We start from the raw sequence: 16,599 nt of genomic DNA on the forward strand, positions 1-16,599 counted from the left end.
ACAGAACTGTCAGCGTGTTTTATATGTGTGCTTTCTGCAAATAGTTTTTAGAAACCTTTTTAACCTTCCAGGCCTGTTGATGGGTGCAGATGAAAAGAGTCATCTTTCATACTCCCAGAAATATTTGGCATCCTCTAAACAAAGAGAAATAACAGAAAGAGACTATGTGATGTTACTATTATATGTAATGTGGGAAATTCTAGAGTATTAAATATTATAGTCATCAATTTACAAATTAGCCTACGTACCATTTAAAGAGAATTTTGAAGAGTATTCAATTCTTTACATAAAATTTTATCATCTAATTTGCTGAAAATATCTTATGGTTACAAAACTAAATAAAACCATTTTGTATGCAATTTTCAAATTAAAAAATGTAATGGGTAGTTTCAAGTAGTTTTTATCAAGAAAGCATTTTTGTGCAAGGAAGAATCAATGTGATTATATTTCTGAAACATATAAACATACATTATTTCTTCTCCCAACAAAAAAACTGATCAGCAAATTCCAATCGATTTACTTAATGAAAAGATAGAGTTAAGACTTTATAGACATAGTTTCCAAAGTATGTTTTGACTTTTGGTTTGCATTTGTTCCATTGATTGTATCTGTTCCAAGAGGTTGCTAAAACTTAAACTGTCTATTATTTTATTACTCAGTAATTTCTTGATAGCCTGCTGTATGTCAGAATTTATGTGTAGAAATGCTGGGTAAATGTCCTTACAGTAGAAAATGCTGTATTAAGCACAGGGTAAAAGTCAGTAAAAACAAATATAAAAAATGTTGGAGGAAAAGTCAGCTTTATTAATGAAGGTATAAAATAATTCATAAAAATGTTTCAGGGGAAAAAGGAGAAATGTAAATTCTAATGGTCTTTAAAAAATTAAGTTAGTGACCTCATACCGTTTTTTAACAAAAGAACAGCATACTGAAAAAATTACATATAAACGCTAGCTGTAACATTTTAATCTTGCCATGAAATATATTATGAATTATGTTAACTTTTAATATAACTTTTACATAAATTTAATTTTTATTTTCTAAACTTAGCACACAATGTATTATTATTGTAGTATTTTTGAACAATGTGTATTTTAGTGAGTCTCATTCCCCTTAATCTAGTTCTTCTATTTTTAAAGATTCTAATTTATTAGTGTTTGTATATAAGAGCAAGAGTGTGAGTACATGTGTGCTTTGCACATTTGGGAGACAGATCACAGCTTTGGGGGACTATGTTCTTCTACCTTGTTTTAGGGCATAGTCTGCTGTTTGTGCTATTGCAAATGTGAGTTTCTGGCTGATTATTCTGTTTCCTCTTTCTGTTTCATCGTTAAGAGTGCTACAATTACATAAGCATGCCAACAAATGCTGCTTTCTGTGGTGGTTCAAGGGCTGAATTCTGACTTTCAGGCTTGGGTGACAAGTGTGTGACTTGAAAAACCATATCTCCAACCCTTAACTTTGTGTGTGTGTGGGGGGGAGGGGGTTGTGTGATGGAACTCAGATAATCCATGGTGGAAAAACAGAACAAAATGGAAATACTTCCTATGCATGAAGTGAAAAAGAACAACTTAGTATAATATCATTAATGTGGCTTTATATCTGTATGTTTGTTTGATCCTGTCTTTTCCTAAGCTTGGCATGTAGTAAATTGACTCATACTGATTAAATAGTCTCATGGAAATTAATCTGAGACTGGATTAAATCAATGTACACAAAAACTATTTAAATACCAAAACTTCCAAAATTAAACTTAGAATTTTATGTTGCAGAAGTCTGTCGTTTTGCTATTTCACAATTCATGGGTTGTGGAATACTGATTGAATCTTACGCTTGAAGAGTTATTTAGACTGCAGAGTGACCAGAAATTTAATTTTCTTGGAGTTACTGAAAAGAAATTCAAGCTGAAGTCAGAGTGTTTTATTAACTATAAATAAAGATGTCTTACTTCATCAGCAACATTAGAATGGAAAGTGACATAATTCCTAAAGCCCATTGAAGCAGCTGGCTTTTTTGGGTTTATTACTAGGATGACTTTCAATAAGAAGAGTGATGGCCATCTTTTTTTTTTTTTTTTTTCAGGGGGCATGGCTGTGCCATACAACAAATGTTACACTAAAACTTTCAACATTCTGTTCTTTTTTGCTCCCACAGTAATGTATATGATTAAGCTGAAAACAAATGATATTTTTCTTTTTTATAAATTGTGTTTAGGTAAATAAGCTTGTATCGGTATTTATTGCAAAATAAGTATTGAAGCTGTGGGAAATAATTGGGATTATGGTACTTTTTCAAGTCCTCCATCAACTGCAATCAAACCTGACCATTGGCACAGTCAGATCATTCAGGTGTGCTTTGCCGTCTTTCTCATCTGGTTGTGCTCAAAGCTGGGAAGGTTTGTGTGTTGCACATAGATGAAATCGTAATAGATTTCAGCAGTAATTTCGACTGCTTCAGCAGTAAATTCGACTCAGACCATGTTCATGCAAGCAGATCTGTAAAACAATCAGCGTCTACAAGCCCCATCTATTGTTCTTCTTATGTGAAAGAGATGCATGAAAATCAAGTACGTAATCAATGTAACATCAGGTGTTCTGTTAGAAACTGTGGGGTGCACACAAAATATTAAACCTCTGTTTTGCAACATATTGGGGAAAACAGGTACACTATTCATAAATAAAAAGTATATTCTGAATATTGCAATAGGTTTCGTTAATGTCCTTTGTAACAAATATGCTTATAAAATGGAAATTTGGAAATTTTAGTCCTGAGAGAGGACAAACAATAGACAAGTGTAAGTTTACTATGAACAAAATTGCAATGAAAATCTCTGTGGTCATTTAAACTTGTTAATGAGGATCAGTCAGAAGGTGTTATGGCACAATGCTCAAATGACACAGTGAGATGATATAGAAACAATAGGTTCATTGATAAATATTCTTCAGAGTTCTTCAGAGCAATTTCACCATGAGTAGATTTCTGGGTACATTCTGTACCTGCTGAAGCAGGATTTTGATATGAGACCTAGGCACTGAGCTAAGTTTATGCTTGTTTTGGATAACAAGATAATGTCTATGTTATCACAGTATTTTAGTGAATTCATTCCATTCTGTGCATATGAGCTTTTGTTAAAGGAATCAAGTTGCCAGTGTAGTGTTCAGGAATCATTTTAAATGTCAGAATCTCCTACACATTAACCAACATGGGTTTTCAGAATGAATTGGCACTGCAGTTCAGTTCTACATCAAGTTAAAGAAAGTATTCAATATTTTTTCATCCTAAGTGATGTCATACTATAAAAACATGTCTTGTCACAGTATATATTTAGCCCTCCTAACCTTGTTATAACCATTTATATTGCTTTTATATAAACTATAAGGTAACATATTTATTTATTTCTGTCACTCACACTGACCAAGTGACACAGTCCTGTGGCCGAGTCTAGAGATTGATGGTTTTATTTCATTTGGAAGAAACATTACATTAGTTCTTTCCTCAAAACTATTGGTGTAGTTTTATTTCTCATAGTTGATTAAAATAAATTCACTTAGATTTGTAAATTTATAATCTAAATAAATATATGTGTATTTTGAAATGATCATAATTATGGTAACTAAGAAATTATTTTAAATATCTACCTTCAACATAAGGGTACATAGGAATTATGATAAATTTTTCATTTACTTTAATGTATTTCAAGCACTTATATGTTGATGTCTCATGATTTCAATGGCAAATAAGAATTAAGTAGGTTACCTATATTAGAAGGAAAAACATGTTTTGTACCTGCCTGAGAGGCAATGATGAAGCCTATAAAGAAACAAGACAGGTGGGGCTAATTTTACTTAATTATATAGATCCTTTGATTTAGTCTACACAGACTTATCATTTATAAACATTACCTAATTAACATGCCTTCCTTAAATGTGGGTTGCAACCAGAAAGGAATGCGTTACAAAAGTGGTACCGAGTAAGCAAGTAGTGAACGCCTTACATCTTGCCCCTCCTTACCCACCTCTTTCCATTTTACCCTATTGTCTCTCTCTTCTCTCTCATACTCTCCAATCTGTCTTCATCAATTTTCACAGAAGAAACAGATTTTTTAAAAAGCTCTCTTGCATTTATTTCTTCTGCTATATTATTATTATTATCATCATCATCATCAATCATCATCATCATCATCATCATCATCATCATCATTATTTAGTGTATCTCGGAGCTCAGTCACAGTCATCCGCTGCTGTGACCTGCAATATAAAATTGAGCATGCTCTTGATTGTAGAGGAATTACTTTGAGTTTCTCTCCATTTAGTTTGATGTTGGTTTGGTATATATTGCTTTTATCATGTTTAGATATGTTCCTATTATTCCTGTTCTCTCGAAGATCTTTATCATGAAGGGATGTTGAATTTTGTCAAAGGCCTTTTCAGCATCTAGTGAGATGATCATGTGGCTTTTCTTTTTCAGTTTGTTTATATGGTGGATTACCTTGATGGATTTTCATATGTTGAACCATCCTTGCATCCCTGGGATGAAGCCTAGTTGATCCTAGTGGATGATTTTTATGATATGATTTTGGATTCGATTTGCCAATATCGATTTTCATGACGGATATTGGTCTGTAGTTGTCTTTTTTAGTTGTATCTTTGTGTGGTTTGGGTATCAAAGTGATTGTAGCCTCGTAAAAAGCATTTGGCAATGTCCCTTCTGCTTTTATTGTGTGGAACAATTTGAGGAGTACTGGTATTAGTTCTTGTTTGAATTTCTGGTAGAATTCTGCAGTGAAGCCATCTGGCCCTGGGCTTTTTGGTTGGAAGGCTTTTGATGACTGCTTCTATTTCATTAGGGGTTATAGGTTGATTTAAACTGATTATCTGTTCTTGGTTTAATTTTGGTAAGTGATATCTATCCAGGAAACTGTCCATTTCCTTTAGATTTTTTAATTTTGTGGAGTACAGGTTTTCAAAGTATAACCTGATGATTCTCTGGATTTCCTCAGTGTCCATTGTTATATCCCCCTTTTCATTTTTAATTTTGCTAATTAGCATGCTCTCTCTGCCTTTTGGTTAGTTTGGATAGAGGTTTGTCTATCCTAGTTGCAGAGAGGGATGAATGAAGATCAAAGGGGTCAGTTACCAGGTTGGTGAAACCCACACAAACAGCTGGCCTGAACAAGGGGGAGCACCTGGACCCCAGACTGCTGTCTGGGAGGCCAGTACAGGACTGATCCAAACCCCTGAACATGGATAAGGAGGCATCTGCACTTTAGGTTGCCCCAGGTGGTGGATTGGTATTTTTCCATGGTGTAAGAGGGGACTTTGAGAGCCCATCCCACATGAGGGGATACACTTTTGCCCTGGACACATGGGGAAGGGCCTAGGCCCTGCCCAGGATGATGTGGTGGTCTTTGGGGAGCCCCTGTTGAGGGCCCTACCCAGCCTGGGGAGTGGAGGTGAATGGGGTAGGGGTAGGTCAGAGTGGGGGTGGTAGGGTGGGCATGAGGGGAGGGAGAGGTAGAAGGGATTGATATGTGAAACAAGCTTGTTCCTAATTTGAACTAATAAAAAAAATAAAAAAGAAACTTAGCATGCTCTTCTCTGTTCATGATTGTCTCCTCTGATTAGAGGGATGTAGGCCCCATGCTATCAGAAACAAAATATCATTTATCTGTAGCAATATGATAACCGAAGTTATAAAACAAAATATATAAACACTTCTTTGCATGATATGCACATTATCAGAGATGCCAATTGAAGGTCAAGAGAAATGAGTATTGAGAATTTTGCTCTTACAGATAAACACTGACCTTAGCCACTTTCCCTAGCATTGTTGTTTTTTGTCCTTTTCTAAGTTACTGTATTCATCTGGACATCACAGAATCTAGGTGATAATTGTCGCTGATTAGAATCTAGGCATGATAACTTACCAACAATCATTTTTATTAGAAAGACTGGTTTTGTGAGATGTACATACACCAGATATGATGATACCCTGTACCAGCCTGCATGGGCTGCATTACTATGATGCTACACACCAGAAGGCACAAACAACCAAAATGAGTATTCTCATGGTTTTAGAGGCTACAAATTGCAGGATCAAAGTGACACCACAGTTGGTTTCTGGTGGGAGCTGTCTTCCTGAGTTGTCATGACTTCTCCATCACGGGGTAGTTACATGACTTTTCCTCTGTGCTACATGGAATTAAAGACCTGTTACCATTTTGATTCTCATGAAGACATTCTTATTTAATCAGAATCACGCTTATTATACATTAGCTACCTTTTTATTTATTCCTATTGGTTCATTTCAAGATAGAATTCTATTGTGGTTCTTTTTCATTTAAAAATATTTTTTATTTTACATACCAACCCCAGTATATCCTCCCTCCCCTTCTCCTACCCCCCACCTTCCACCTCCAACCCTTCTCATCTTTCCATTCACTCCTCAGAGTGGGTAAGGACTTCCTTGGGAAGTCAACAAAGTTTGGCATACCAAGTTGAGGTGGGACCAAGCCCCTCCCCACTGTATCAAGGTTGAGCAAGGTATCTTACCACAGGTAGTGGGTTCCAAAAAAGCTAGTTTGTTCCCCTGAGATAGGACCAGGTGCCACTGCCAGCCCCATGCCCTGGTCAAGCCATTATTGTGATTCTTGATATCCCTATATACTTTGTTTTGGAAAAATAGGAAGACAGCAATTCTAAGGGCGGAAGACACTATCTCAAGAGAGATAGACACTATTTTGTACTGTTACCTTAATTATTTTCTCAAAGGAAGGTCAAGATGCTAATGACACTATTATCTGACAGTGAAGTATAGACAGAAGTTTCTGTCCTACCAGGTCTTGCAGCCATTCAGTCGCAAATAAACACACAGAGGCTTATATTAGTTATAAGCTACTTGGTCTATTGCTCAGGCTTATTACTAACAAGCTCTCACAACTTAAATTAACTCATAATTCTTATCTAGGTTTAGCCATGTGGATTGGTACCTTTTCTCAGGAAGACATTTTTATCTTGCTTCCTCTGTGTCTGACTGGCGACTGAGTCTCTGCCTTTCCTCTTCCCAGAATTCTACTAGTCTGGTAACCCCCTTATACTTCCTGCCTGGCTACTGGCCAATCAGCATTTTATTAAGCCAATACAAGTGACAAATCTTTATAGTGAACAATAGTATTATCCTACATCAGTAAAGTATGCATTTTTCTGCTTATAATTTTTTTACTTCTAAATTTAGTATATGAAATACTAGGGAAATTTTTGACTTTTGCCTTTTTTAACTTTTGAACACCTTAAGATATTTGAAGTAAGTAATTGATGTTACTGGGATCAAAAGGTTTTACCAATCTTGATGCCTATGTTTAACAGTAAATGTTGTTAGACTGTTTTTTGACAACAGCATGTTTTCTGGGTCAGGCATGGTGTTCTACACCTGTAATCTCCGTGTTCAAAAGACTGAGGCAGGAGGATTATGAAGAGTTTGAAGCCAGTCTGAAACATGTAATGAGTACCAAACCATGAAAAACTAAGGATAAAGCCTTGTCTCTCTCAACAGGATCCCCATGGGATAGGGTGGTGTTCAAAGAACTTTTATATACGTGTTTTGATTCAGAAATTTAGGGTGAAAATTCTGGTTCTGTAAGTTTAGGGACATTAATTGGCTTCTGTTTAAACTTCTTAAAATTAGGGATAACTAAAGCTAAAATAACTACATTGTTTGCTTTTAAAGGCAATAAATCTAGATATATAAAACATAAAAGTATTTGGCACATAAAATATTCAGTAAGTCCTTTTTAAATAGGATTTATAATCTAAATAGTAGGAGAAAAGATATGCACACAAACACCATTCAAGCTAAGATGATGAAGAAAATCTCAGAATTCCCTGACTCGCTTCTTTCAGTCACCAAAGACTAATCTGGAAAATGTTTATCATGTTTTATCTTCATTATCAATGGACTACTCTCTTACAAATAAATGTAATTTTCCCAAATAAATCTGTGGAAACTAATGCTTATGCTGGATATATTTGTATGTGGCCTATTATTGACTGGATTCTTTAATATAAATATAAAAATCTGGCTTCTTGAAATAGCTTAGTTTGTATGGCCAACAGAAAATAAACTCAAAGCCACCTTCAGAGGTTCTTTGTCACATAGTTTTGTATCAGGCATTTCTTTTTTTATATTATCTTAATTTTTATTATTATTGTTTTATTTATTTTATATGTTATTTTCTTGCTTTTTACCCCATAGATCCTTTACATACATACATACATACAGTTAATTTTTGTTGTTTTATTGTTTTTGTTTTTTGGTCACTTTAGTTTTTTGAGACAGAGTACTGGAACTCACTTTGTAGACCAGGCTGGTCCCAAACTCACACAGATCAGCCCACCTCTGCCTCCAGAGTACTGGGATTACACATATGTGCCACCACCACCCAGCCGGGGTTTAGTACTTTTATGTGATTCCTGAGTATTAAACTGAGTGGGTCTCTGTATCTATAACTCTTTCTTGTGCCTTTTCTTGAGCTCTTTTACTTTGATTGGTTTCATTTTTCCCCACCTAATGTGCTAGTTTTCATTCTGCCTTATTCTATTTTATTTTATGATCATCTCTTAGAAGCCTGTTTGTTTTCTATTGAGAAACCAAAGGAGGGTAGACTTGGATGAGGGGGGCAGGTGGGGAGGAACTAGGAGGAGTAGCAGAAGGGAAAACTGTAATCAGGATACATTATGTGAGAAAACAAAATCTATTTACAATAAAGGAGAGGAAAAAAGGAGTTTGCAAACAAAATAGAGGAAACTCATAAGGTTGTGGATGCACACTCTATCTAAGTGCTGTCTCATTTCCTAAAGTAATCAAACTTAAATGCAATCCAGATTCACTAATGCAACTCCAGATATAGGAAAATATAGATGATGGCTTTATGATCAATTGGGAAGAAAAGTAATGGTCATTATGGGATTTCAACTTTGCTCTTCCTGAGAGTTTCCACAGCAACAAGATGACCCAGATTTTCCAAAATTCTATTACCATAGTAACAGAAAGTTTGAAAGTTGCTCAGCTCTTCCTTCTACCTGTGTATTTTGTTGTCCTTCCAATGAATTTTTTACATTCCTGGTATTCAAGCGGATTTTGAGATTGTAAATTCCTATATAAGGCCTCCCTCATCAATTAGTACCTTTCTCAAAAAATACAACATTCATATAATGGATGGCAATAAAAACAATGTCAAAGAAGTATTGCTAATCTAATGAAAGACAGCAATGCTATATATCTTGATGTAGAAATGGATGCTATGAATATTCTATCAAAGCAATATGAATATTTTCAAACATCATCAAATAATCTGTTTTGTAAAGATATCTAAAATAGTCATTTATTATATGTTTCCAGTGTAACTACCTTTAATTAAACATGCTATTTGAATTTAATTATAACAAGACATTATCTATGTATTTAATTTACTTACTTAGGTTCGGGGGGTGCCGCTTGTGTTCCAAGGTGCACATGTTTGGGCCAGAGAATGGTTTCCAGGAGTTGTTTCTTTTCTCCCACCACTTGGGACCCAGGGATAGAATTCTGGTTGTCAGGCTTGGCAGAAAGTTCCTTTAAATGTTGAACCATCCACCTAGTCTCAAAGCATTCTTTGGAACAAAAAACTTCAGGAGCTTATGCCATCCTTTTTGATAATTTTGTTTCACTGAGGTAGAGAGGTAAATTAAGTACAAATTTTAAAGCTAAGAATATTAATTTATATTTTAAATCTGGAATATGTAGAGTATGGTATGGGTCTTTCCTAGTTTCCAGTTTCTAGCAAAACACTTAAAAAGTCATGTCTACCTGCTGGTCATTAAAACCACACTTTAGACTGCAGCTTCTGCTGCTGAGACACAGTCTACTAACCCTTATCCCCATGGCAGTAAAGACAGTCTAGTCGTTTCAGCCTGGACTTTGTCAGTTCATAGAATCTTTTCATCAATAGGGGAATGGAGAGAAGAAAAGAAAGGGGGGAGAAAAAGGAAGGAAAAAACAAGATAGAAAGTAGCTGATAGATAGATAGATAGTTAGATAGATAGATAGATAGATAGATAGATAGATAGATAGATAGATATACCTATGACATTAATTTGTGCAATAGATAGTTTAAAACACTCTGCTGGGTACAAATGTACACCTAAGCTATGAGATGCCATGGAATCTATAATATAAATGCACACCTCACATTCAAGTCTTAATACACCTTAACATTTTCAACTTAAAGACAGTGAGAAACATCAATTTAAATTATATAAAATAAAATGAAAGCAGTGCATTTATGTTCTTCATAACACCAGGTTGATTTTCCCCCTGAATGATGCTATTTTTTTAAAGAAAAAAATACTGTAAACTCATGTAAAAGTTATAAAACACAAAGACAAAAATATATAGAAGCTCATACATTTTGGTACCATTGATATTTTTTTTCAAAATTCAACAAGGAGAATGAACACACCCTGTCAAATTATTTGACTCTCCCTCCCAGCCATTGTAGTTAGTTACAGTATTCAAGAATGATGATTTGCATGCTAACACACATTTCAATAGTGCTTAAGCTTGGTTTTTCATCTCATGCAAACATTCACAGAGACAATCCCAGTGACTCCAGTGTATTGTCAGAATTACATCACTGGGAACCATCAGAAAACTGGAAGTTGCCACAGAAAGTTTGGTTATTGGAGTAGAAAGTAAGTCCCAGTTTTATTTTCTTCTTTCCATATCTCAAATTGCATGGATTTTTTTCTGTTTATTGGAGACCTGGATGCTTTTAGTCTTAAATAGAGAAATTCTGAAATGCTAGTATTATCTATTTTTAAACAAGCAGTTGATTTAAAATTCCGGTGGCAACTTCCAGTTTCCTGAGGGGTTTGGGATTTTTAAAATTACTGACTCTGATGAGGAAGATGCAAAATTTCCCATAGTTTTGTATAGCTGGTCCTGTTGTTTGTTCTTTTAATGCCTTGGACTTTGAAAGTCCCAGATTTTTAAAAGTCTTATAGTCCTGAGCAAACCAGAATATATTCTCTCAGTAATGTAATTTTCTACCCAGAAATTTCTATGTCAATACTTCATATATTTTATTGTTTCCTTTCTTTCTTTCTTCCTTCCTTTCTTTCTGTCTTTCTTTCTTTATTCCTTTCTCTCCTTCCTTCTTTCTTTCTGATTTTGTTGTGGTTTTGAGGTATTTTTTGTCTGTGTGTGTGTGTGTGTGTGTGTGTGTGTGTGTGTGTGTGTGTGTGTGTGTGTGTTTTGTATATACAGTCTCTCAGTGTATGTAACATGTAAATAACTATGTAGACCACCCATTGTCAATGTTGGCTCATATAAAGAAGTAATCACCTCTGCATGATAAAGCAACTATTTGAAAGAGCTGGTGTGATTCTATCAATTGCTATAGTGTGGAGATTTTGATCAATTCATTCAACTCTTTGGACTTGTTTTGCTGCTAAATTATATTGATAATGTCATCAGTCAAATAAAGATTGATGGGTTAAATGTACTATATTTCACTTTTATTTATTAAGGTAACAATAGCAACAAAAGATTTAGAGGAAATAAGTGTCAAGAAATGGTGCAGAACTGCCTAGTGATCCTTGAGCCTTAAGATCCTTGCGTGCAAAGTAAAAACTTACATAATTTGATAATGCTAATACCTGATTGTTGTTCTATTATACAAGGAATTTATATTATCATCCCAAAGAAAAATGGCCAACAAATAACTTTTGAGTTAAATACAGCTTTTGAAGGTATCTTTGTAAATAGTGTTTTCTCAGTGACTCCCATTCAGAACTCTCTCGGGGAAGTGTTACTCCTACAGAGAAGGTATGTGACTGCTCACTGTTCTTTTCCACTCCTAAGCATTCAGAGTATCAATTTCCCTGAGGAATTGTGTGTCATCACATCTATAGTGCAGATGATTGAGATTGTATGTAAACTGTGCAGACAACTGGAAGATCACAATGATGGGAAGGAAAGCAATGTCATCCAGAATGCCATCCTGCCAAAGGACTTTTTTCTTCCGTTTATTCATTTTTTTTGTTTGTGAAAACTATCAGTGATTCAAACTTCTAATCTGTACTTCCAGAAGAAATATTAAATCCCAGCTGTTTTGTTTTAGCTACTTATATACATACCTGGAAAAATAAAAGAAATGTTAAAGGCTATATATTCATCAAATGCAAACTTTCTAATACATGAAGTATGCTTAATACCTTGTCTAATGTGTTGATTTCTGTGAAAGTCAAACATGTTCTCAAAGTTTCTTGTAGTCAGTCATCCCAATAAGTCAGTTATGTATAAAATTGTCCAATTTATTTCTTACCAAAATTTGGACTAATATTTCACCAAAGATCCCTTATAAAATACATTTTCCAAAGTAAAGAAGAGGCAAAATTCAAACAGCTTTCATTTGAGTGAGCCATGAATATATTTTCTCCCTCAATATCTTGGCATAATGAAATACATATAATTTTGTTGTCATCATGCTAAATATGTGTGTTTTCCAGACATTGTCTGCCCAGTGTTAACCTTAAGATTTAAAACTAATGTGGCTTTATGTGGTAAACACATACGTGTGTCTACCAAAATTCAATGTTTATTGATCTCTGTCTCTATGTGTGTGTGTGACTGTGAATGTGTGTGTATGTGTGTGTGTTTAGTTTCTATGATTATTTTAATTAAATTGAATAGACCACATATTGAAGGCATGGTATACCCAGTATACACAGGATATAAGGAAAGGGATAAGGAAGGTGTCAGGCAGAGCATCAAACACCTGCACATCACTTCACTGATTGTAAGTCAGGGTACCTTTCTTTTTTATTTCATAGTGTGGCACCTATTTCTCAAAGCATGGCAATTTTTCCAGCTATTCCCTTAATTCCTGGTTTTGGCAAAGTCTTAAGAGCTATGCTTTTGTTTATTGAGGAAAAATAAAAGCATGTTCTTGCTGCTGTTGCTATATTGCTGTAGAAAATAGGCTTGTCCAATTGTTCAGTAATATGCTTTAGTTCGTGTAGTGGATGACAACATTTTCTGCCAATTCTTTTCAGTTACTCTGCTTGAGTAGCTGTATTGTGCTACTTGGGCATGCTATTGACTGGTGATTCAGTGACATGAATCTCTAATAAAGCCATCAATATAGATTTCTGATAGACATACAATGGAACAGGAATTTGTTCCTTGTCACCTTGCCTTTTAGCTCTTTTAGTGGGACTTGATAGGATATTAGGAAAATTATCAAGACAACTAGACTTAGAATGTTTAACAATTATAAATGGGACAGTTTGTTTGAAATTAATCCTTAGGTTTCTACTTTAGAAACATTGAGCAAAATGCTACTTTGATTTGTTAAAGCAAGATGGTGAATATGGATACAGGTTAATAAAGTATAATAAGCAAATACAATATACATAATATGTTATAATCCAAAGTTTTTATGGTAACTGTGTAAATCAATGTATATATATATATAGTGTGTGTGTGTGTGCATAAATATATATGAGTTTTAAAAATTTGAAAAACTCCTGTATTAAAAACAGTGGTAAATATTTGCTCTGCTAATTAATCTGATAAGAATGGTAAATGCAGTTTGTCTGAAATTAATATTAAATGTGCTGCAACCTGAATGTGAAAACTTTTCTTTCTAGTAACTTTGAGAAGTGAAACACTGACAGAATGTTGTCTACAAGAATTATCATGTAGAGAGGAAGTAAATTAAGAAGTGACTTAATGTTTTATCTTTCATTGGATAATAGTATTGAGATGATTTTATTACTCTTTACTTTTTCCTCAAGCAGCGTTCAATTTTGTGAAGCTTATATTTTTCCTCTGTGTATGGACATTGCTGTCTCATTTATTTGAAAACTAAGTACCTTGCTTATCACATAGCAGCACTGTTCTAAAACACAGAACAATATATGTAAATATTCTGTCTGAAGCCCCAAGATAAGAGCTACTTAAGTGTTAGACTTGAATAGACTCATTTGAACTAGACCGGTAATAATAGTATTAGGCAGCAGTTAGTATTTTCATCAAGGCAACATGATGCTGTAGTGACATGGACTACAAGGCCCATAGTTTAAAGCTGCCACTTTCCCTAACAAAAAACACAACTTTGTGACTTTGTAATCCAATCTGTTAAAGTGACTCCACCTACATATAAAACTTGGAATCACAGTCTTCTCTTTGGTAGTTTTGTTTCTTTAATACCACCTGTAAATGTGTTTTATTTAATTTGGGGGCAAAGGATAAAGATGATATCTGTACCCTTACATTTTATGTATGTGTGATTATGTATATTAATACATATTACTGATGACTGTAAGGATATTGATGCACTGTAGATCTGTAAAGGTTATTCATTTTGCTTGACTAATATTTTATGTCCATGAATAGTAATGTCCCCAGCTCATTTTCCCTCAAGGCTTGGCAACTACTGTTCCACACCATGAATCTATGAATTTGATTGAATATGCTACATACTATTTATAAGGAAAATTGTATAATACGTGTATGTTACCTGTTCATATTTCTTATTGAAATGTTTCCAGGCTTCATCCATGTTTTCACATATTGCAGAATTTTTCATTTTGAATTATATGATTTATTGTTTCATATGCTAAGTTTACATTTCCTATATCCAATCATCTTATGTAATGTAACTTTTTCTGATTTTTGGCTATCATGTTGTAGTGAATGGAAGAGTCCTAATATCTCTGATGCTTGATTTAATTTTCCCGAGTATTACTAAGGTTCCTAAATTTTTTATTGATGATAAATTTCCATGCTAATGCTCATTACCCTTCTCAATGTGAAACCCATTTTTTCCAAAATTTTTCTGTACTACTACATATTAAAAAATAATTGCTATCCTGACATGTATGAGTGATGTCATATTGGTTTTTTTATTATTTTTTCATGCTCTAAGGATTGTTAACAATAGGAGTGTTTTGCCAATAACTGTTAGCCTTTTCTGTGCCCTCTTTGGGAAGTGTTAACCGTTTCTTGAATATTTTGTTGAGATATACACATACATTATTTGAGATTCTTATACATATTAGAGATTAACTTCTAATTGCATATGGAGTACAAATATTTTCTTCATTTCTGTGAATTGTATTTTTCCCTGGTGATTTTTTCTTTGCTATGCAGAAATATTTCAGTTTGATACAAACCCTGATGTTTAGTTTTTCCTTTCTTTTTACAAAGTAATAAGTTTACATATGTAAAGCTTTTTGGACATCACCTCAGATATAGTACCAACTCTAATCAGCTTTATCTATTGACACACTCCAGGAGGAGGAGAGGATTTGTATTTGATTTGTTATGACAGTTTTCAAAGCCCAGAACAAATCCTGGTACACAGTTGATACTTAGTGAATCTATATCAACTTGGCAAAATTTTTTTATAAAATAATTTATTAATATGGAACTACATCAAATTTAAAAGCCTCTAAACAAAAAAAAAAGAGTGAAGAGAAAGCCTATAGATGGACAGACATCTTTTTGGAGTACTATTCAACAAGAAATTAATATCTAGAATATCCAGGAAGAAGAGTAATAGCAAAGGAAGATTAGAACTTGATCAACGTGCACTTTATGCATAGATGGAGAAATCATAAGAAAACCTCTTACTTTGTCCAAGTAATAACCACAAATACAGGATTCACAATTTAAAACTGAAATAAATTAGTCCCAGGATAGGTAATGAAAGCTTAAACACCTTTATCAAACAAATATTTCAAGTATTATGAGAGTTTTTTTAATATAGTACACAATTAAAAAGTTAAATAGTAAAATCAATACCATATGGTCTTCATTTGTTCTATCCTCTTACTTAAACCTTGGCATCTCATTGTAATTAACATCTCATTGTAATTACCTACATACTGGTTCTCAAAAAAAAATCATATGTCCTTTATTTAGTTTCAGAGATATCACTTAGATTATTTTATTTACCAACATTAACCTTCAGTATTATAAGTGAACAAAGTGCTAAATGTAAAAAAAGGATAAGACATTCATTTGTTGATCAAGATACAACAATTATGTTAAATCAATTCTTTGTCATCACTGTTAATAATATAATATATGTGATTTCAAGCAAGTTTAACAATAAAAAAAACTGGTTAGTCTTAATACTTCCTTTTTGGAGTAAGTATTTCATGCTGCTTGCTGATTGATTTGTTTATTGACAATTGGCTCAGTTTGGCTTCAAAATGGTACCTTAGCCTCAACAAGTGTCATGAATATCAGTATGTGCCTCCCCACCTAGCTCGTATCTCTAATTTTATTATTCATGAGAACATTCTTAGCAACTTCATTCTTTGTTATATCCTCCTCTGGGTACCTGTGATACAAAAATAAATAAATAACAAAGATGTATTAATCTATTCCTAAAGATGTCACAGTAAAAGATAACAGTGAGCGTCTTAGTAGTAGACTACTACAATCATTCTTGCCCCTGAAAAGAAGGACTCAAGCCAGTCACCCGGGTAAAAGTTGCAGATCATGATGAAGACTTGACATTGATATTTATGCATATTAAATTAGTTATTA

The 16,599-nt window shown here is 33.9% G+C and overlaps 1 protein-coding gene across 1 annotated transcript in view; it reads left to right on the forward strand.

The window, feature by feature from the left end:
- The window catches only part of Mdga2 (MAM domain containing glycosylphosphatidylinositol anchor 2), a 414,938-nt gene that overhangs the window by 157,412 nt on the left and 240,927 nt on the right, over window positions 1–16,599 (forward strand). The gene's annotated exons all lie outside the window — the stretch shown is intronic.

Source organism: Cricetulus griseus, chromosome 5, assembly GCF_003668045.3.
Source record: "Cricetulus griseus strain 17A/GY chromosome 5, alternate assembly CriGri-PICRH-1.0, whole genome shotgun sequence".
Taxonomy (NCBI): domain Eukaryota; kingdom Metazoa; phylum Chordata; class Mammalia; order Rodentia; family Cricetidae; genus Cricetulus; species Cricetulus griseus.